At 38.1% G+C, this 22638-nt stretch overlaps 1 long non-coding RNA gene across 1 annotated transcript in view; it reads right to left on the minus strand.

Annotated features, from left to right (window-relative positions):
• Positions 1-4601: 4601 nt before the first annotated feature.
• The window catches only part of LOC122157795, a 50525-nt gene continuing 32488 nt past the window's right edge, over positions 4602-22638 (minus strand). Inside the window, exons 4-5 of the long non-coding RNA XR_006168027.1 lie at positions 7447-7518; positions 4602-5211 (exon numbers count right to left, since the gene is read on the minus strand). This is a non-coding gene — a long non-coding RNA (uncharacterized LOC122157795). The remainder of the gene's footprint in view (positions 5212-7446; positions 7519-22638) is intronic.

The raw sequence follows: 22638 nt of genomic DNA on the forward strand, positions 1-22638 counted from the left end.
TTTCTTTTTTTTTTTTTTTTCCTATGGTAAGTTGCAAGGCAATGGATACTGTGTGACCTGTTGCAGTAACAATGGAACAGGAGGAAGGACTGTTTCTATGCAGTCTTGGGCAAGTTTGTCTAATTTACTGTCACTGAAAGCCCTTTGGAGCAGGATCTGATCTATACATCATGTATGGATCTCAACCAGAAAGGTATCTGAAGTTTCTCTATATATTCTCTGCACTATTGTAAAAAATTAATAAGTAAATATGTCTGAAGAAGCTTTGATTTGAAAAAAGCAAAGACAGTAACCAGTGATTTAACCAGTTGTAAGTGGGCTTGAAATTGAATTGTCAGTTTTAATATAGAATTAGTACAACCTATATTTTGAGAAGTTTTCTTATCTTTGCAGTTACCTGAAATCATTCAAATGTCAAAACTCTTGCAGTGGTGCTGTAGAAATTCTACATGATCAGGAAGAAATAAGAACCGAACAAACCTATCACAGTGTTCTCTCAACGATTTTTCAGGTCAGCGTGAAGATGGATTGTTTTAATAATCATTTCCATCAGAGAGATCTTGATATTAAATCTTAAGAGATGAGGAAATTGGATTAAATGTTATGCGCTACGGTGTTTCAATTAACTAATTACACAGTGAATTCAGAAACACGTATGTAGATTTTCCAGCTTGCAACATTATTCAACAAATCTTAGGAAATTTTATGAAAAGAGAGGAGTTACATTTTAATATTTCAAATACTATTGACCATTAGAAACTTTACACGGGCCCATGAATTCTTTTCAGTATATTCAAGCACATTAAAATCTGTTTTAAATCAAGAGAAAATTGTCAAATTTTAACAGCATTCACCTAAAACTTTGGAGGTTCAGGGTGAATTCATTATTCTTCGACTGGGTACCATTTCACCCACTTACCAAGTATATGTATGCAAGGCAAATCAAGTAAGCCTGAAGCTTGTAGAGATTGACTTATTTATCTTTAACTATCTAGAGTTGTCTCTAGAGACATGAGTCTGCTCAATCATACATTATTTGACTCAATTTTCAAGAGTTAGGGTTTTTTTACACTTAACAGGATGCAACCCCATGTCTTCTGTCACCAAGACAAAAACATTTCCAACTCCCTACAGAAGCTCTGTAATCATAAAGCAAAAAATACAAGACTCTTTGATGTAAAAACAGCAAAGGAAGAAGATGGAATTGGTATTCTTCAAAACAGATCCATGAATAAGAAAATTTATATTTCAGTCTTTACGTCTGTGACAATTTTTGCATCTTGCATTAGAAAGATATTGGATAAATAAGAAGGAATTAGACATTACTCTGACTTAAGTGCCTCAGTTCCTTTTAAACCTCAGCTTTAGAATCTCAAGCCATTTTTGAAACAAAATAATAGTCAATTAGGCATTGCAACACTGAGAAGACCAATGCCTGAGTGTCCTTACAAACAACATCCTATCGTCTCTGTATTCTGTCTGCAAAAGGATCTAAATGCCTAATACTACCTGAAGTGAATGTATGTTGTGTGTGTTTCATAACTTCAGAGATTTTTTGGTTTCCAGACAGCAGCACTGCATCTACACAATTCTCTTCATCACACACAACAGGAGAATTGGCATGGACTCAGTTGTAAACTCTCTGAACCATAGATAAAGATCCTGTATTCTTGGGGGTTTTTTTGTTTGTTTATTTTGGTTTTTGTTTTTAATAAGGGGGTGAATCTTTCCCAGGTTCAGACTGATACCACTACCTACAAACAACATTCATGAAGCACGTTAAAACCACAGAGATGAATACCACTGGCACAATTACAGCAAAACTTCTTTTGGATTCTAAGTCTGTAGAAGGTATATGAAGCTTGTGGCTGGATGGTCACGGTGGTGGTTATAACCAAACTGACAAGATGGAAGCTGTCTGCTTGTCTGTTTCAAGTGCTATGTAGTGCATCCAGACATAACCTGCTTCCTTCCTTACCTCCTCTAGGCCTCTGACTTAGCCATACCTCAAACACATGCAAAACACGTGTGGCTTCATTGAGTGGGAGCCCAGCTCCACATTCCCTTTTGTAAGTCCTTGAGGACAATAAGAAAAGTTCTTCAAAAGTTTTGGATACAAATGATGTTATCTGATAGATTTTCTGCAAATACTGCCAAAGTCAATAAAGCTAAATTGGAACTTGATATTTCTAGTACAGAATACTAACCGGGAAAAAAAGAAAAAAGACGTTCATAGAGAAACCATATTTCTGCCATAGAACATTATCAAGAGTTACCTGCCTGTGGCATATAGAAACACACTTTACAAGATGCAACACTCAAATATATATAAACCCTAAATTTACTGCATTGACCTTTTCTTCAAAAAGCCTCTTACAAATTCCATTGTCTTAGCACACAAGTAAATTAGAAAGCATTTTACTTTGCCTAGGTATGTAATAGCTTAATGAAGGTTTGTTTGTTTGTATTCCTTTGAATCAGAAGCATGGAATGTACCAGAATAGCAGAAACATGCCTATCATTTTTGAAAAACATGTTTTCATGCTGCTACTGTCAAGCTTTTGGATCACTGTTTTAAATCTGTCCAAACAGACACTCCCCCAAACAATGCAAGGAAACCACACCTTGCCATTTACAGATCTTATGTCCACCCATAACAGCAGGTAAATTCCACATACAAGGAATGTATTTCTGTGTTTCATAAACACAGTGCCATGCTGAAAAAGATCATTTTTGTTTGTTTTGTTTTTTTGCACTTTCATATGTGACTTTGTTTTAATATCTTTTCCACTTTGGCCGGAACATTTATATCTATGCTTGCAGATCACTATGCATGTGTGCTGCATCATATATAGCCACATATACACATATACAAACAAGATTCAGCACTTGCATAGGTTTTATTTAACACATATGAGAGTTCCTCTTAATTCCTCAGTACATGGTAACATGTTTAAAGTGAAGGAAATAGGGGAATTTTCAGGCTTTCGTTCATGTTTGTAATTATTAATCTGTTTCTTCAGCTGTTCTTAGTATATGCACAACAAATCACCCCAAAAGCATGGAATTTTTGTAGCATTTTCCAAAATAGTAATGAGACAGCAGGATACATTTACCATTACAGTGGCCACAGAGTCAAGTCCCAGAGCTGCTGTGTTCCAGAAGATGTTCTCTTAATAGACCTCATTGTGACTGTCTTGGTGTTGCTATCCAAAGAAGTATAATTTTTTTCATTATCTCTTCTGTCCTCTTACAATGTCACAAGGATTATTAATTACCACTTATTCCAGCAATCATTGTGGTGCTTACTATATTCATATGAAATAACTCAGCACATAGTAATTTTTAATATTTTTCAGACACTGCATTAAAGTTGTTTCTCCTGATTGCTTTCATAATTAGGATCACAAAAGATATGGTTTGCAATGTATGTTACAACTCCAGTGAACATGAAAATAATACACAGGACCAACTTTCTAAAATTTGAAAAGTTCTCATGAACTGTGCAATCATGGGGGAGTTTAGATATACCACTCCATTAGCTCCTAATGGGAGCACTAGGTTATTTGATGTTCCTCCTATTATATCACATGTGATTACATTTCTTTCTTGAACCTGCCAACAGAAATCGGCATTAGGGTTTGATCTGAAGGCTCTAAAGGATAGCTAAACCACTTCCTATCTTGTCCTGAAGTTTTATCTATCTCATTAAAGGATTATTCCTCCTTCAGAGTTGTCCAAGATCAGCTGCTAAGCCTTCACCATGCTGCCTTCCTTTTCTGTACCTCTTTGCATTTGTTATGTGCTGTAATTAAATCACCTCAGACCTTCTTTTAGCACTTTTCTATTTTCACCTGTGGGAAATATTCTTCAACCTTCAAATCATATTTATGCTTTCCTTCTGTTTTGTCTCCAATTTCTCATTCTTCCTTTCGAAAAACAGTTTCTGTTGTTGAATACCACCACCCAGCAATGCTGTTACAAAGGGAGAAACTATCTTCCTGGTCCTGCTCTTCTGTACAACCCAGACTTGCCTTAGTTGCAGCTTTCTGCAGAGGGCAACTGCTGAAATATCAGTTCAGGCACCTCTCCAGAGCCGAAGCCCATGTTCTGCAGTTGTGTCCAGCTTTCTTTGTTCCCAGATTATAGGCTTTCATTCAAAAACACATTTGAATGTCCTTACTTATCATGAGATCATGATCACTCCATCAGTTGCCTCATCCTCTCAATTTACCAGTCTGCTAATCACTGTTATCTTCACATTTTCTCAGTAATGAACTTAGATTGTTTCTAAATATGAGCACTAGTTTGAGTCTAGTGGTTGTCCTGATACTACCCCACTTAGAGATGAAAAAAAATTCTGAATGTCTTCTTCTCTCCCAGTGCCTTCTAGGATTTCTCAGTTAGCTTTGTTCTAACTCACAGTGCTGTTTTGATACAAGATAGCACTAGCTTGTATATAGTGTGTAAAAATGGCACTGTGCAGTACAGTTCTTTTGTCTTCCAAACCTTTATCTCCATGCAACTCCTAATTTTCAAAATTCTGCTAATATTTTATGTTCTTCATTGTTCCTATTTTTTTTTCTTTTTTATAACCCATTATTAGTTTTGTTTCCTGTATAATTTTCTATTTTATTTTATATATATGCAGATATAAAAGTTTTCTTCTTTCCATCTATCTGGTAGACCACTACCAGCATGCTACAGCAGTAATCATAAAATCATGGAATCACCAATGTTGGAAAAGACTCATGGGATCACCCAGTGCAACCATCCACCGATCACCAGTAGTTCTCACTAAACCATGTCCCTCAACACAACGTCCAAACATTTCTTGAACACCTCTTGGGTCAGTGCCTCCACCACCTTCCTGGGCAGGGACAACATGGGAAGTGGTATGGACTTAAAAAAAATAATCTGCTGTCACTCTGATATTGTTAGAAACATAAGCCCAGCAGTGACTGCATGAGCTTCTAACTTTCTAGTTCAGAACACAACATACACCATTCCTTGAGTTTATAATATCCTAATCCAGCCATGACTAAACAAGGCAACAGAAGAGGGGTCTGAAAGCCTTCTTTTCTTGTCTTGCTTTTTTAAAGGGCACAGATGCCTTCTCCTCCTTCCAGGCACTTCCAAACCCCTGCTTGCAAAGTCACTTACCACCCCAAAGAGGTCATTCGCGCTCAATCCTCGGGTCTTTCAGCTGTACTGAAAGAAAATGTTAAAGGAACAATGTCAGAGTTTGATTTGTATTAGCATAAATAGTGGTAACAAAAAGAGTTTAGCTTCACCAGGTCCCAGCTATGGTCATTTGGAATGAGTATTAACAAATCTGACAAGATTTTTAGCACAGAAGCTATAAGAAAATCAAGAGGGACATCCAAGCCAGTCAAGACCATACAATGTGTTTAAATGCAGGCAGAGATCTTAAAAAGTCTCTTTAAGGTCCATACACTGTGAGGTGAAAGGTCCAGACAATCTGAGGTGAAAAATAGCATGTATAATTCAGAAGCCATTTCACAAGCAGCAAACAAAGCCTTTGCATATGCATTGAGAGTTCTGAAGTTCTGGTATTCTGAAGAATATCTCCAACAAGGCAAACGTTTTCAGCACTAAAGTCTGCTCAGGTGAAGAGAATCCATTCAGTAAAGAAGGTGTATTTGATAAATTCAAACTTAAAAAAAAAAACAAAACAGCAGGTGAAGAATTGCCAAATATGAATTGCAAAAGTTACACTGACAATCAACTATGATCTTATCAGTATCTGTTACTGATTTATTTTAACAAAACAGAAGTTACTGATATGAGTCATAAATTCCTGACCCACTCGTCAGTCCCCTCTGCCTTCACTTCAAATGTAGTGAAGTTTTGACTCAGAATCTACTCTAATTTTGATATTTGTATTTCAGAATTGTGGAAGAAATCTATTCCAATGGCTTTATCATGGGAAAATGCATTTGCTCTATTTGGTGTTAGCCCCTGCCATCATTATCAGGAAATAGAGTATTTTAAAAGGATGATAAATTCCTCCCCAGTCCTGTCCTTTATTCTCCCATAAAGATAATTGAGCTTCATATCCCAAACAGGTCAATTTGGCATGTGAGAGAGCTGGAGATTAGCTAAAAGAAACACCAGCTTCAACACTGACCCCATGTCTACTGCACTAGTCATTCTTTATAAACAAAGCTATTACTGTAGTACAAAGAAGAGCCCTTCCAGCAGGGTTATCTCTAAATTCCTCCGAAAACAGACTTCATCTTTGTCAGTTCTTTTTCTTTTCCTTTCCTAAAAGTCTACCCAAAGTTTTAAGCTTTCAGTTTTGCAGGCTTTGAAGAAAGATAGATAGTTCAAGAGAAGTGAGAAGGCAAGAGATCTCCATCTTAAAAGGGCAAAAGTAATTGCATTTTACACTCCAAAGTGTCTGTGCAGTCATGACTTTGTTGCTTGCGTCTCATTTCTGGAAAGAACTGTGGTGTTACAGTTCTTCCCCAAAGTGTGTGCTGCCAGATGCAGAAGACACATCACTGATCTGTCACTCAGTGCCTGACACAGTCAAAATCATACCTGCACAGCAAATGAAAGCACATTAGGAGTACACGTGGAGGTACCTCTGCAACTTTAACCTCACTTTCACAGCGCAGAGTAGCTGTTAAAATACATCAGCTTCAGAGTCAGTTGTGCATAGCTCCAGGGATCGAGCCACTTTTTATCCATCCAGTAATTTTAACATTACTCATAGCAACAAGACGACGGGTTGACCTGGCCTTGTTACAAGTGGACTGTTCCTCAGCTTTGTAAGAATGCCTAGACTAAATGCGGTCTTGTGAAAACTCAATATCAAAGAGCAAAGAGTTGTCCAAAAAGTTGGGAAGCCTGTTCTCACATTTTGTTCTATTTCACACGCCTTATGAAAAACACAATTCTTCTCTGTGGTTTTTTTGCATCAGTCCTTCTCAAGAAATTCCAGATGATGTGACTGGACAAAGTAATAAGGCTTTACAGTGATCCCCTGGCATACGCTTTCAGTGACCGGCATTAGGAAATGAGAGTTTATTGCATACAACTAAGCTGCTTTGGAAAAATACTCAGGAAACAAGCAGAAGAGATATTAACAAAAGCTTTCCAGCTACCCATTGCAGTTGCCAGATACTGCATAACCAGCAGAAGCAAATGATTTTTAGGTGGCTGCTCAGCATCTCTCCCCAGCTTCTGATTCACTTCAGAGACAGAGAAGGCATGGCACACCAAGACAGAGAAAGGTTATGCTTCTCCCATAGACTGAGCTCCTTTGCTTCCCTTCCAAGAGCATGGCATTGTAGAAGGGAAGATGTATTAGTAGATAGAAGCAGAAAAGAAAAGCTTAGAGGCTTGTGAACACATAATTCTGCCATTTTTCATGCTGATTTTAATTTCAGGTATCCAGGATTAAAGGCCATTACTCACATGCTTCTTACATGCTGCATCTCTTCCATCTGTAAAATGGCAGTAATTGTAGTCACTTTGCTTTCAAACTATCTGAGACAAACAGAAAAATGCACAAGATGAGCTCTGAATATTGCTACGACTACAGCTGCATGAAATTTATGGTATTTAAAGACAGAATAGCTGAAAAAATGACATTTTTTTTTAAATTCACAAAAAATAGTTTTGGTAGGAAGAGTTTTTAGTATGTTCCACTGTATCTTTTTCTTTGATACAACAGTTTTTCTCCACTGGAGACCCAGAATTTGATTTCTATGGTAGACAAGGCAGAGTAGAACCAAAGGCTTCTGCTATTCGTCTTGCACCACCTTTTTGTTTCAAAGAACAAGCTTCAGTATTTTGAGAAGGTCTCACTTCTGACCAACTGAGAAAAAAATAAATAAATAAATAAATAAAGATTACATTCATATGATTCCTAATGACTTGGTCACATAAGGAAGTGACATAAATCCCAGCTGTTCTTGAGAAAAGGCCATGGACTGAAACAACTGAAGAACTGGAGCTGGAGACTTCCGAAGGGACATGGTGAGGACCAGTGACACTCAGATTAAGATGTGGCATTTGGCACTGCAGTTCTGTTTTCTTTAATTTACCAACATGTCCAGCAGATAGTTTCAAATAAATGATGCTAAAGTGACAGCATATCTATATTCCAGTCTTACCCTTACTTAATCCAGACATGAGAGCTTCAGACTAGCTGAAAAAAAGAAACTATAGGCATATCCTAAAGATCTTATTGCATACCAATCTACTCCAGATTACATTGCACAAATGACAAAAATATTTTTCCCTACGTGGATAGAGTATTAGACTCAAAAGCTCTGGTTAATTTTCCATTGAATCCTGTCTTGATGCTAACATAAAAATTAAGGCATATTTTTAAGATCAAATGAGACCACTATTTTTTTTTTTTTTTTTTCCACAAATCTGTTCAATAAAAACCTGGAAACCACCTTAAACACTGTAAATCTCCTAAGGATTAGCTTTCCTGGATAGACAAGATAGTGTATGAGAAGCTCCAGTGAAAGGAACCATTTGAATTACTTTAGTTCTCATATAAAAACAAGATTTACATATCATCCAAATTATATGCTACTGAACTTGTTTCACATATTAAACACATGCATTACATTTTTAACAAGCAGTGGCCTTGAGGTCAGTGAGAACTACACAAACTGTAATTTGCCTTTTAAAGCAACTGTATGTAGTAATAAATATACCTGCTCTGATTGGCAATTGATGTGCAGTACTACTAACTGTAAAAGTACTTACTTCTATGCCTAACTGCACATTACACAAAGGAAAGAGGAATGCAAGGGTCCTATGGGAGGGGAACCAGAACGTTTTGTTCTTAGTTACTGACTCAGCTTGAAGTCAGCAGACATCCAGAGCTGTTAGCGGGTGAAGAGATTTCAGTGATTCATGTGAAAAAAATCATCTCTCATCAGCCAGGTTCATAGAAGTTATCAGTCCAGTTGTGAAACAAGCAATATGAAGTAAGGAAAATTCAGAAGCCTGTTTCTGAGTCAACAAGTCCTGTGAGCCCCTTTGCAGGTAGCCTCTGTTCTGACCAGCACTGGCAGAATGGGGAAGTGGAGACCCAAATCTGTTGCTTTTCTTGAACCTTATTTTGTAAATCATGAGATTTCCATTTCCCAGACAGTCATTATGCTTACCTTTGAGAGGAAAATGTGAAAGTTTTATTATGGAGGAATAGGAACTCATCTCCGTATACCTGAGGAAGTTATATGCATCAGCAAAAAGTAAGTGAAAGATGCCATCTGAGTTGGTAGCAATTTGCCTTTACTTTGAAAGAATGCAGGAGATGAAAATTATACAGCAACTTGCTAACAATGCTAATAAGCATCCATCTTGACTGAATTTTGAGGAAGATCTTCCGAACAGATTAAGCTTTACTCCCCTGGAGGTGTTGAAGGAAAGAGCAGATGTCATACTTAGGGACATGATTTACTGGGCAATATTGGTGGCACGTGGACAATTGGACTAGATGATCTTAGAGGTCTGTTCTAACTTTAATGATTCTATGACTCAGTAAGATGGTAGTTTCCAAGACCTTTCTCTGCCATTGAACTACAGTCCAGAATTACTAATGACAACAATCTATTTTCATGGGCTATCATTCAGTATGGACCACCAGTCATAATGAAGATCACTCATAAGTCAGAAAGCACCTTTTTTCTAAGAAAGGGGATTTGAAAATCTGAGTGTTTTTCCTACTAAAGCGTCACACCTGTCCTGCTATATTTTCCCCTTAGTATACAGTGAGCCCAAAACAATGTTAAAAGGGAACCAAAGAGTGGGGGACATGGAGAACGAGGAGAGATATGCCTTTAATTCTGGCTCACACTGAAGGATTGAATAGCATCACCATACAGTGCAGGGCAAGTGTTAATGTGGACAAAGTTTAAAAAAAATGTACTTATCAAAAAGCTGAAAATTTCTGATTTGGGACTCCAGCATCACATACTCAGTCCACAAAGATCAAAAATTTTGCTGAACATGTCAGCATTCTTGGGAAAAATTCTGTCTTGGGGAGATGTGACTGAGGGAAGGCTTGCACTAACAAAATTAACCAAGTTGCTAATGCTCTGTACACATACTCTATTATTTCCAACCTGAATCGCAGGTAGAAGGTAGCTCAAGCATCCCCATCAGTGATATTTTTTTTACTCCAAAAGAGAAAAGACTGAGTCACACTTGATGAGATGCCAAGAAAATGAAATCAACAAGAGAAAAATACTGGGGAGATTTTGAAAGACTTTTGTGCATATTTCCTGGTAGCTTTGAACATACAGCTGGAAAAGCTATAGATAATGAATTTGCTAATCACTTTTCTGCTATGAAACTTATCTAGATTAGGTCATAATTCATCTAGATGAACTTCAAAGTAATAACACCGTGTCTGATCTTACTGTCCCAAGCCTCTCCAAATTATCATTTTTATTGGCTAGTTCTGACATTCTTATTTATAGGGGAAGGTAAAAAGTTAATGACAAAATGTTCAAGATGTTACACAGACAGAATAATGGGATTCTGGTTATGCTGCTTCTCTCCTTGGAGAACAAATCAGCTTAAGGTATCTTCTTGTTGCAGAAAGCTGCAGAGGAGCCTGTGACACAGGCTATCAAGAAGAACTAGGGCTAATTTCTTCTTTGATTTGGTATACCTGCTCTCATTTGTCAAAAAACATGTGATATGACAGTGAACCAAGTTGCAGGAAGAATGTACCAATTATTGGATGCTCTTAGTTCACACTGAATTTACTAGATGTAATCAAGAGAGAAAACACAGCAGACAGTGACCACCACTTCACTTTGTACTAGACAGGTTGATGAGCCTGTATATTTGCTTATTTAATTCACGTAGGTAGGTCAGAGTTGGTTAGTACAGAACCAGACAAGGACTCAATAAGTTATATGGCTATACTTTCAGATGTGGTGACAAGGCAAGAGGTTGATAAGTTTGTACATTCAAGTATAAGTGACTAAGCACAAAATTTATGACTTTAAATTTGCAATTTCTTTGGAAATCCATTCCTATAGAATCAGCAAAGTTCCTGCAGCTATTATCAGCTATTACTAATAAAAAATGTCTCTTTTACATTCTATGTTGATTTGAGGACTGCTTCAGATACCTTATATAAGTTTTGTACTCTTGGCTCAACTATGAGAAGCAACAAATATGTTCAATGTTAAGGAATGCTAACTATGTTCCTGAACGCAACTAATGGCAATTGATAGATTAACTAATTTGATATTTTTATACATTCAAACATCTGTATTGGCTATGCATGTCAAGGAAAGGAAAAAAAAAAAGAATCTGATGCAACGAGAAGCATTACTGCTGCTGCTGCTAATAGCCATAATACCGTCTGATTCTGGTCATTTCCTAGTTGCATGAACCAGAACATGTAAGTGCCTGATGTGTGCATTTTTCTTGATGACAATAAGAGTGTGTGGGTTTTACACAAAAAAATATAAATTTAAGGGCTGCTGGCTGCAGTGTGTGGGAAGCACATAACAAAGGCAGCACCAAAAGAATCATGCTCAAACACTGAGGGTTCCCATGAAGTTTTGAAGTCATGAAGGCGGTAAGCAGAAACCTGCTATCATCAATCTGCTTGGGACAGAACCTGTGTTTATATAAAATCAACCACATTGCCTTGGGTATTAGTAGGTATGGTGAAGTAAGGAGTCTTTGACTCTTGCTGCCAAAATACACTGCATCCCCTAATTTTTCTTTCTGTGAAAAACCATTTGCTTGTTTCTGTTGTCAGAGAAGCTCAGAAACTTGTTGGGACAGGCTTTAATCATTAACAGCACTTTGTTGTCCTGTTCAAAGCCCACATCGTGTTTCTGATTCGGGGAATGAGAACAATTCATGAAATCTTATCACTAGGGAGTCTTTTACAGGAAATTGTTTTCCAAGATTCATGCTCAAAAAAATTAACTGAAAATTAATGATTGGCACTTCGGCGAGGTCAATCCCAGGTATTTATACAAACTGAGAGCAGTCCTGCAGGGAAAGACTTTTGGCCTTCCAGTATTAGAAGGGAGCGCATAAACAGAAGAGAGTACAATGGTTTAAGGGTGGATAGTGTTAGGACAAGGGGGAATGGTTTTAAACTGAGACAGGGAGGTTTAGGTTAAATAATAGGAGGAAGTTCTTCACACAGAGGGTGGTGAAATTGGAGCAGGTTGCCCAAGGAGGTTGAGGATGCTCCATCCCTGGAGGCATTCAAGGCCAAGCTGGATGTGGCTCTGGGCAGCTTGTTCTAGTAGTTGGCCACCCTGCACATAGCAGGGGGATTGAAATTACATGATCATTATGGTTCGTTTCAACCCAAGACATTCTACAACTCTATAATTCTATGATTTTCTTTAAAAACAAACAAAAAAAGAAAAAAATCTGGATTTTTTATCCCAAAGACTTAGACTAAGCAACTCAAAAAACAGCTAACTTAAAAGCTATTTTTATTTCCATTCAAGTATGTTCCAAAATCAGAAATAGATGTGGAAGTTACTGGCACTGTTCAGCAAATACATCTTTACTGGAATCATAAAATCACTGAAAAATTTGGACTGGAGAGAACCTCTGGAAGTCATCTAGTCCACTCTCTTAAAGTAAAGGTCTTGTCAAGCCATGCTTTCAAACTCTGTAAGGATGAAGAGTTTCCAGCCTCTCTGGCATTAAGTTGTAACTGTCAGCTATGTTTGTTCCATGAAGTAGTTTGAGGCTGGCTCTCTCACCATTTGAGATTTGAATTGCACAGCAAACTTACATAAAAATATAATAGCTGCAAGAAGAATAAAGTTCAATATATCATGGACTGCTGTGCTCAACAGTTGCATAGAGATGGTGCTGCAAAAGGAGACAGCTTTGCATTCACCTTGAGGTCTACCTTCCATGAAAACAGTGAATCCTTACAGCTTTTCTTCAGCTCACCACCGAATTGAGGATTTGAATCAGACTCTGGAAGTATTTATCAGTCTCCTGTATCTGTGGAGAGAGCTCCTTGTGAGGGAGCAGTCTTGATTATTTGTCCAAACACTGTTAGGATGAATCAAAGTCAATGTGTATGCCTTTTAGGTATTTGCACCCAAATCTTAAAAAGAAATTGTCAGCTTGCCCTTTTTTTTTTCTTTTCAGTCAAAGGAGCAGCTTTAATTATGACATCTTAAAAGGAAAACACAAGAATATTTAAATCTTTGCTCTTGTTATGCATTTCCTGTATGGTTTTAGTATGTTTGTTTCCACATTACTACTGGAAGTTGTTCAAAGCTTCCAAGAGCACTGCCATAATGGTTCAAAAATCAAGGTACAGCCAAGGTTGGCAGACACCAGATTTGATTCTATGCTTCAGAATTCTTGAAATAAAGCCTGTGTCATACTGGTATTTCACAGTGTTTCCATGATAAAGAGCAGCATATTCAAATTCTGATTATTTCTCCTGTAATCTGCTGCCAATTCCTCTTCGTCTGGCATCTCCACATTCAAATTGTGTTTCTCATATAGATACTAAAATCCTATGTGTATAGGAATCCTTAACAGTCTTCCATAATTTCTCTAGAAAAGTCTTTCACCAGACTATGTTTTTCTTTCTGATTATCTTCACAGTCTTTCTCATGTTTCCTGCTTTCCATCTCTTTTGCAATAGCTCCTTCTTTCCAGTCATGTATGCCTCCAAACTGCTTTGCCATGTTTTCCAAAACTTTTGTTCCATGTTTTCCTTCTCAGTCAATAATTTCCTCTAACATTCTCTCCTGATTGACATAATACTATTTTCTCTTGAACTTCTTACATTTCTATTTAAAGGTCTATGAAGGATAGCTCTTCCACTGTAAAAATGCGGACTGACTAAACAAGTTAAAGTCAGAGAGAAGAGATTTTCTTGTGGGTCAACAGAACACATGAGATGAGTGGAAGAAGCCACCGTTCAGTTCTCCCCTTTATTTGAATATTGAGTGTGTGCAATCAGGTTTCTGAGGCAATTATTTCATTACTGTCTGTAAAATGCTCGATGAACAATAGTAATAATAATCCTAGTCATCATCCCTGTCCAGTTAATCACAAATACCAGTCTTCCAATTTTCACTTGAATAAAGTTTCATGAAGTATTTGCCAGACTGAAAATGGGTGACAGTGTACAAAGCAGCAAAAATCCAATGCTTTGCCATTCCTTCTCTGCTGTTCTTGGAACTGTCATCCTAAGCATCTCATCCTAACAGCCTGATGTAAGGAGAGCCAACGCTGTATGTGCCATTTAATTGGCTAGAAAGCCAATTCCCTTTCTCAAGTCTTTCAATTCCAGTTTTTTCCAAACTAAGTAGGCTCAGAAGGGTCCCATTAGTTATTTCTGCATTGTTACATTTGAAAGGCTCATTCACTTGACAGTGAATTATAACATGTGTTAGTAATTAGATGTGGAACACTCACCAAATGCTAAACAAATTCCATGTGATCAAAATCACATTATGTAAATGAATATCAAATAATTGATAAACAAAGGCTAAGATGGGGGTTTACTACAAGATCAGAAAACTTGACAAAAATACTGTGTCCCCAAGGGCTCATCCAAAGAATGTAAAAGCAGTGAAGGCAGAAAGGAAGCAATAACAGCAAAGTTAGCAGCTCCTAAAAGGAAACAGAAATTAAGAGACAACAAGGTAGCAAACCAGAACATGGGATTGGAGGAAGAGTTAGATTCATTCTGTGCCTGAATGCCATCTGATCATTTCTCAGCCTGCCTAATGGCGCTGAGAAATAGTAGGATAGGTTTTCATTTACTGTAAACAATATGGCTCAACTGAGCTTCTCTCCTTCAATACAGTAGTCCTGATTTACACCAGATGACAAGCTGCTCTACTCACTGAACCCTCATGCTTGATGCTAGCAGGTAGTTTTCCTATCTTTAAAATTTGACATTAAAGAATATCACTTGTTCTTTCAATATAGATTTTGAAATAAAATCATCCAAATCCATGTGTAATTTTTTTTATAATCCCTGAAGGAAGTTTTCTGGGAGGCCTTTTATGGAGTGGGGAGGGAGGGGGAGGTGAAAAATCATCTAATTCTTGTATATTCTGACAAGAAGAAAATCAAATATGAAAGTTAGAGGAGCAAATTTTCTCAGCTAGAATTAAAATCCACTGTACCATAATACAGCCTTAAATTATCCCTTTGGGGATTCATAAATCTTTGGTTAATTCGTGCATTGATTCCCTCTAGGGGGCTAAAGCTCCTAATGGAATTGGCAAGACAAGTGGAAAATGTCTGTTTCAGTCAGCTTCACACAACTCCTGACTCAGGAGAAATGAAGGCACGACTGAGATACCAAGAAAAGCAGTTCCCTCGAGTTTTTTTAAGAACTAGAAGATGGAATAATCATCTTAACTTTCAAAGGTGAGCATTTAATTGGATAATCCATGGCCTGGTTTTCAGAAACAGGGTATGTAGTGCTGACTGTGAGCTGTATTTATTGAACAAAGCTTAGGTTGGCACCTGGGTTTCTCTGTGCTTTACTTCTGTTGCTATTCAGAAGGACATGAGTCCTCCTGAAGCAGAATAACTCACAATCCAACAACTCTATTCTAACTTGAAAATGGAGGTGTTAAAAATGAATGTGCATAAATGCAAACTGCTGAGCAGCAGTAATGAAAAGGCCTTTCAATGAAATATTTCTCCTTATTGTACAAATGTTTCACATTGTCAATTCAAAAAAATAAATAAAAGAAAAAATGTCATACTTTCAGCATAAGGCTAGTTTCTCTTTAGACAATAATACTGAGACATCATCTCTATTTCTGAAGCAAGGGCTCTAAATCGAATAAAATAATGCTAAATTTATTGCTATGATTGTGAGTCAGTCCTCCAACAAAGAGTATAAGACTAAGAAGGTCAGAATCCCATAAGTTTAGTTTCCCAAATCCTCTACCTCTGTATCTCTGTAATGGGAAGGAGATTTTTAATTTTTACCAGAGAAAAATAGCATTCCTTTAAGATGCAGAGCTAAGGAACTCATTACATATCAGGTGCAGATAAATACTGTGGGATGTGCCCTTGATACATCTGTGATCTTCATCACAAGAATCAACATGAAAACATGTCCAAAATCTGAATATTTGGCAGCATGCTGATCTAATTTTCTAATAAATCAGCCAGTGGATATACATGGCTTTTTCTGATTATCTTTAGGATTTAAGAACAAAATTTAAATTCCTTAAATTCTACCTTTAAAATAAGCAAGCAAAATATATTTTTTGCAGTCTTCTTTCAAATTACAACTATTGGCTGCTAGTATTCTATTCCTTTCCTTTTATTGGAATTTGTTATTGAAAGCTACAGACTACCTTCAAACAATATTGTGTTTTAGACCAAAATTCCAGGGCAGCAAGGACATATTCAGAGTTAATGCAGCCAAAACATTCTTGATGCCACTTCATTTTTCCCAGTCAGTTTGCACACTGTCTGCATGTCAATAGTCTTACACAGCAAACTGTGCTGAAGGAATCTCTAGAAGCTGTTGTAATGATCAGCTGGGAGCCTTTTGCTGCTAGGTCATTAATTAAACACCAGCCTCATGATGAGCATGACTAATTTTATTGCCTGCTGTTTTAATCCACTGTGCAGAATGGGAGAGTGGTTTCAGTTCCATTTCCAGCTGTCAGCAGGCACAATACAGAACATACCAGCACCATTGTGATTAGGTATTTTGTTTATTTGTTGTACTGAGGGTGTCCAAACCAAGAAGAATGAAAAGGACTTGAGAAAGAAACTAGCCTGTCAAGCAGAAGTGTGGCATTTGCTAATTGTGACTGCTAGATGCTAGCAGAGTAGCACAGGTGAGCTCTAGGACTATTCATAGGTCCAAGTGGTTGTACCAGTAACCATAATGACAGGATAAGTAACTGGCTGTATTCTAGTTCACTTTTTCCAGGGCCCAGAAAAAAACAGGTTTTTCTGTTATTGCCTTGGAAATTACAGAATCACAGAATTATTTTGGCTGGAAAAGACCTCTTAGGTTGTCAAGCCCAACTGTCAAGATGAGATACCAAAACACATCTACTAAGCCATGTAACAGAATAGTGATCTAAGCTCTCTCCCATCCCACTGCCTAAAAAGAATTCATGCTAAGATCAATTTTTCAGAGATGTTCCCACATCTTTCTTCTAAAATCCCTTGTCTTGTACCTTCAGCTCAGCCCCATACATCCATCTTTGGGGAAACAAAGAGATTTGCCTCCATTTGGAGAAGCTTTGAGATGGCTGCAGGAGCTCCGACTTGTCCTGCTACAGTTAAGTGCAGAAGTCTCTCACCCTGAGCTGTGAATCTGTCACACCACACAAGCAAGACCAAGTCCTCCCAGCAGCTGGGAAGCACCTTTCTTAGTCAGCTTAGACAGCTTTTTGGTTCAAAATGTAAAATTAAATCCCATGTCTATGAGCAACTGTGAAGGAGACTTCTGATCACGACTGCAAAATTATTTATGAATTCAGTCCTAAATCCCTTTGTAATTCCTTCCAAGGAAATGTTTTTAAATAAAGGTTAAATTGCTAGAAAGATTTTTCGTGAAGACTTGAAGCAAATTCCAAATCCCTAACTGTCAAGACTGTGCAATTGAACTAAGACATTTCTCTGCAACCTGCAAACCCCAGTATCTCTCAGAGAACTGCAGCTGAAGATAAAGACATCTGATGACAAGGACCAGTCAGAAAAATGTGTATTCCTAGGATACTTTCTAATGTGGGGGATTTTAGATTTTTCCTACATTCCCTTGGTGTCACTAAGGAAAAATCCAGCTTTTGAAGTACTGTGGACTTTCCAAGATTCTGGAACTCTTAAGAGATAGGGGCACATGAGTCCTGATTAGGAAATGATCATTAAGAAAAAAAAAAGCTGCACCATGCAAAAATATATCTGCCTCAAAACTCCCTCTTACATAAAACAAGGGAAAGAACAGGAGTTATTTTTCAATGTCAGTGCTGTTAAATCACATCTCATAAGTATTTCATAAAATAAATTTACTCAACTACATAACTGCTGTAGAAATTTTCTTTGCAGGCACACAGCAAGGCAGAAAGCTGTGCTTGCTGCTCCTCTTACTCACATTGAAGCTGCCTGCTTCTGCAGCATGAACACGTGAGGCACCAGCACTTATCTGCAGCCTGGGGAGAGCTCCCAGGTTGGACATGAGAGCTGTTTTGCCCAGTATCAGATTTTCCCTTGGCTTTTCATTGCTCTTGCAAATGTCAATCCTACTGTTATTGAAATTTTAAAATATTTTATTTATTTTGGCTATATTGAATTACATAATCAATTCTAAAGCAATCTCAGCAGCCATATGAAGGCATTTTTTGACAGAAATGGCTCAGACAAGCCAGGATGCCAAGAGTAACCAGTTTAGAACCCAGAGAGCCTTGCAGTATAAATCCTCCAAGGCTGCTTCATAAATTAATAATCTGTTAGCATTTAATTCGTACCTCCGGATATTCAGTACACAAAAATTTCATTTGAAGAAGGGTAAGATCTGCTTCAGAAATGTTTTTGCTATTATCACTCATACAGCAAGGAGCCTGCCACTTTATTAGCTGAGCTCTTTTGTCAGTGCAACATCGAGTGTGCTCCCACAGGATGCAGATGTCTCATACACACTTCAGTAGAATTTTTTTGTGCTCTTGGGACTGTGGAGCAAGAAACATGATTGATTTCACCCTTGGGCCCCTTTCAGAGGCCACTGCAGGCAATGGAAAATCTCCCACTGAATTTGGATGCAATCCTGCATAAGGCTACACCCTCATCATGAGGAGGGACCAGAGGATCTGCTCCAGAGAAAGGTTTTGGCTTTATCAGGAATTGTACTAACTAAAAGCTGTGACAGTGCTCTCAATGTGACTTTTTATTACCTAGGGGTAAAAATTTGTCTTGCCAAGGACTGTTTCCAGTGCATCAGCGGTGATGGGAGAGTCCCACTGAACACAAGGACATCCATTCACACCTTTCCTTCTCACTAAAAATGTGCACGATCTAAAAGGAGACATGTACCTTCATACCTAAAATAAAGAAGTTCTTAGCACAAATCAGGGCTGACATGAGCTGGTCGGGAAAGCCTTTAAGTAAACTGGTATCTTTGGGTACATGTATTAAAATGTTCACTCTTTCATAATCCTTGTAGAGGGCTACCAAGCTATCTAAAGTCCTGGCAGCTGCCAATATGCCCTCTATGAGACCAGCACAGAGGCAAAAGCGCAGCTCAAGCTCTGAAATTGGAATGGAAAAGTGCAGGTGGTGGAAGGGAAGTGCCTGTCAGCAAGCTGCAGCAGCCTGAGATATTTGCTGTGAAATATTCACACAGTTTCTTTCTTTGTCCACGGCCAATACAAAATCAAATTTAGCCTGTACTCAATTTATTCAAGTTGTTCCTCTCTACTGTACTGCCTCAAAGTTTGTAGAAGTTTTAAGTCACGATGACCAGCAATTGCTATGATTACAGGTTGTTCTGTCTGCAAATAGTTTTTATCAGTAAGTACAGTGTAATTATGTGTGCTTTAGAAGAACTATGGCAAAATCAGAGAGATGAAGAAATGTGTCTGCCTTTGAGCAAACATTACCATTTCCTGGACATCATGCCACTGACAGTCGTTAGACATGCTTAAAAGGGCTTGTTGCTATGGCTCAGAACATACCTACCTGGTTTAATATAAGAGCAAATATTACTTTCCTCAGCAGCAGTTATTGCATATTAAAATGTCTTCCTGATTACACCTGTTCCACTGAACAGGCATAATGTAGCATCTCTGAAAAGAACTGTGGAAATTAACCACTTCTGGGCAGACTGCAAAGGAATGCCTGTACTTCAACCTTATATTTGCAAGATATTTTCTGCCAACCAGACAGATGAATCAAACTTTGTCACTTAAGCTGTGCACATAAGCCACAAATAAACACAGAGTAATATGGACTGTGACCTTAGGCACTCAAGGTGGGAATTAATCAGAAGTTAGCTGAAAAGTTGCATTGAGCAAACCTGCCCTCCATTTCAACCTTTCATTCAATAGACAGCAGTCTATAGAAGAGCAAATATCCCTCTCTGACATGAGAAGCCATGCATTCTGCACTCACTTCATTTTTGTCATGACTTACACTCGAAGCAAGGAAAATCCAATGGTCTAAGACCCCCATATACTAAACAAAAAATGAGTCCACAAAGAGAGGAGGGTGTTAAGCCTGGCACACTAACTTTTGCAGAATAACTCAGCACGTGTGGTCCTCATTCTGGCGTTGAGCAAACCAGCAGGACCAACAACCCTGCTTGCACAGGGCTAGCTCTCACTCCCACCTGGGACTTCCTTTCCCAAGTAAGGCATCCCCATGCCTGCTGCTTTGTTCACAGGCACCCAGGAGACTCCAATTCACAACTTGGGCTGCAAGCAATGCAAATTAAAATAGAATTAATTTCATATGGCCAACAGTCTGAGCCACTCTGCAGCCAGGAACAAAAAGATGAGCAGGTAAGAAGGCCAGCCAAAGTCGACGGGGAAGAAACCATATGGAATCTGATTCCAGAAATAACTATAGATTTCACATTAAACATTTAGTAGATCAAAAAATGGAAAAATTAGAAAACTTTTTTTTTTTTTTTTTAACCTTAAACTACCATTAGGAATCTGTGCAATCACTGGATACTTTTTCTTTCCGTCAGGGGCAAGTACAGGCCCTAAGACCACCAGTTAAATGTGTTTAATAGCACTGAATAATCACAAAACTATGCTTCAAGGAAGAGAACACCTAATAGATAGGCAGCACAGAAGCAAAGTCAAATGATACTGTGAGGATATCAGAGGAATCTGTATACTCTTAACCCTATGCTGCTCTTCACGGTTCTTCATGTCAGTGCATCTTATGGCAATTTACCGAGGTTTTATCTCTGTTCACCTCTGTGTTGCATACTTCACATGCCACCATCTCTCAACACCTACTTAACTGCATGGTGACAGGCTACAGGTACCATGGCTTCAGTCTTCAGAAAATTGCTGAACTCTTATATGCAAGGGAGAGGTTAATCGAAAAACAGCAAACAGGCAAACCAGAAAACATGGACAGCAAAAAAGCTGTGTGAGTTTGCACCGAGTAACTTTTTCAGGAACCTCCCTTCCTTGCTTTGCCCATGGAGTTTGGCACAGCTGTAGCTCATTTCCAGTAATAGCAGCTGCAGGGTCTGTCACACTTGACTGGGTCACACATCTGTAGCCTCTCCAGCCTGCTTAATCCCCTGTGTTTAGCCTTTCTTCTAGCTTGGATAACTATTTTCATTGACCCATTTTTATTTCTGTTTTTAATTCAGAAAGCTCTACGTGCTTTCATTCATCTGAGGGTTTACGTCAGTCCTTTATCTGTGCTCAGGCTCAGTCCTGTTCGTGATAACCTAATGATACAGCTTTGCTCCTGGGTATAAAGACTAGCCTAGTCCATAAAGATTTCATTCAATCAACAGTCCTTTAAAATAACTGATTCTGGATATTGGTGTTGGCTTATCTATTTTCTAAAGATGAAAAGTTGAGAAGCTACCAGAAATTTGAACTTCCCTACACTTCAGTAGAATCTGAATTCAGGTGTTGTAATGGGAAGGTTTCTAACATAAGTTTTACCAGCATCTTGAAGTTAACAGCATTACCTGCCTCAGCTCCAAATATGTGTATCCTCTAGCCTTGTTGATCAGTGCTGATGACTTTGAAGACTCAGCTCTCAGCAGACACAGGGGCTTATAGACATCTCAAGCTGGACCCCATCTTTTCCTGCTGTTGATCCTGTTCGGGGAGAATGGTGGGGCGCTCCTCTACAAACACAACATTTCCAGGATATTTGCTTTCTTCAAGTCTGAATCTATAGCCCAGTAATTCTCTTCTGACAGTACAAAGTTGATGTACACATTATATTTTAGGGAAACAGCTGAAGGGCAAATGTAATGTGTAAACATATCGCAGTATTAATTGATTTCTAACCTGTGTTTTGTCACATGTAAGAAGAAGCAAGTTCATACATACCATAAGTTTTATTCAGTCAAGTCTATCAATAGAAGGGATGAATTCCACATTGCTGAGTTTCCTGAGCTATGCAATTCAAATAAAAAGAAGGAATGAAGCTGACCCCTGGCTGTTTATGCAATGCTTCTGTACTTCTGATACCACTGGACAATGGTATCTGTCTAATTCAGTCTTTTAATTCCTGAAAACATTGCAACTGGGTCCACCATTTTTTACAAGGATGTTCAAGAGGATCCTGGAGCAAAGCTCATCTGTCAGTAGCAACTGCAGTTCTTTGAGCCTCTATAGTGAAGAACTGTACAATTGTCTTTTGAGCATCTCTTAACAGTAGGTTTTAAATTTTTCACTTACCATTATTAATTACTTTCTACTAGTACTGACTCACTGATGTTGTACACCTGGTGCTTTCATTCAGCTCCCAGAAGCACATAAAGATTATGGAATCTTACTGATTGTTCACAAGTCAAGAGACTCATTCTATCATTCATCCAGTTAAGTTGAAGTTCTCTAAAAAAAGCAACATGACTTCAGCTAACAAAACATTTATGGGCCTTAAAATTTGTCTGCTGAATTATTGTAGGTTGAAAATATC

This window comes from Centrocercus urophasianus, unplaced genomic scaffold, assembly GCF_019232065.1.
Source record: "Centrocercus urophasianus isolate 14NV4802_14NV808 unplaced genomic scaffold, USGS_Curo_1.0 seq_10, whole genome shotgun sequence".
In the NCBI taxonomy this organism is placed as follows: domain Eukaryota; kingdom Metazoa; phylum Chordata; class Aves; order Galliformes; family Phasianidae; genus Centrocercus; species Centrocercus urophasianus.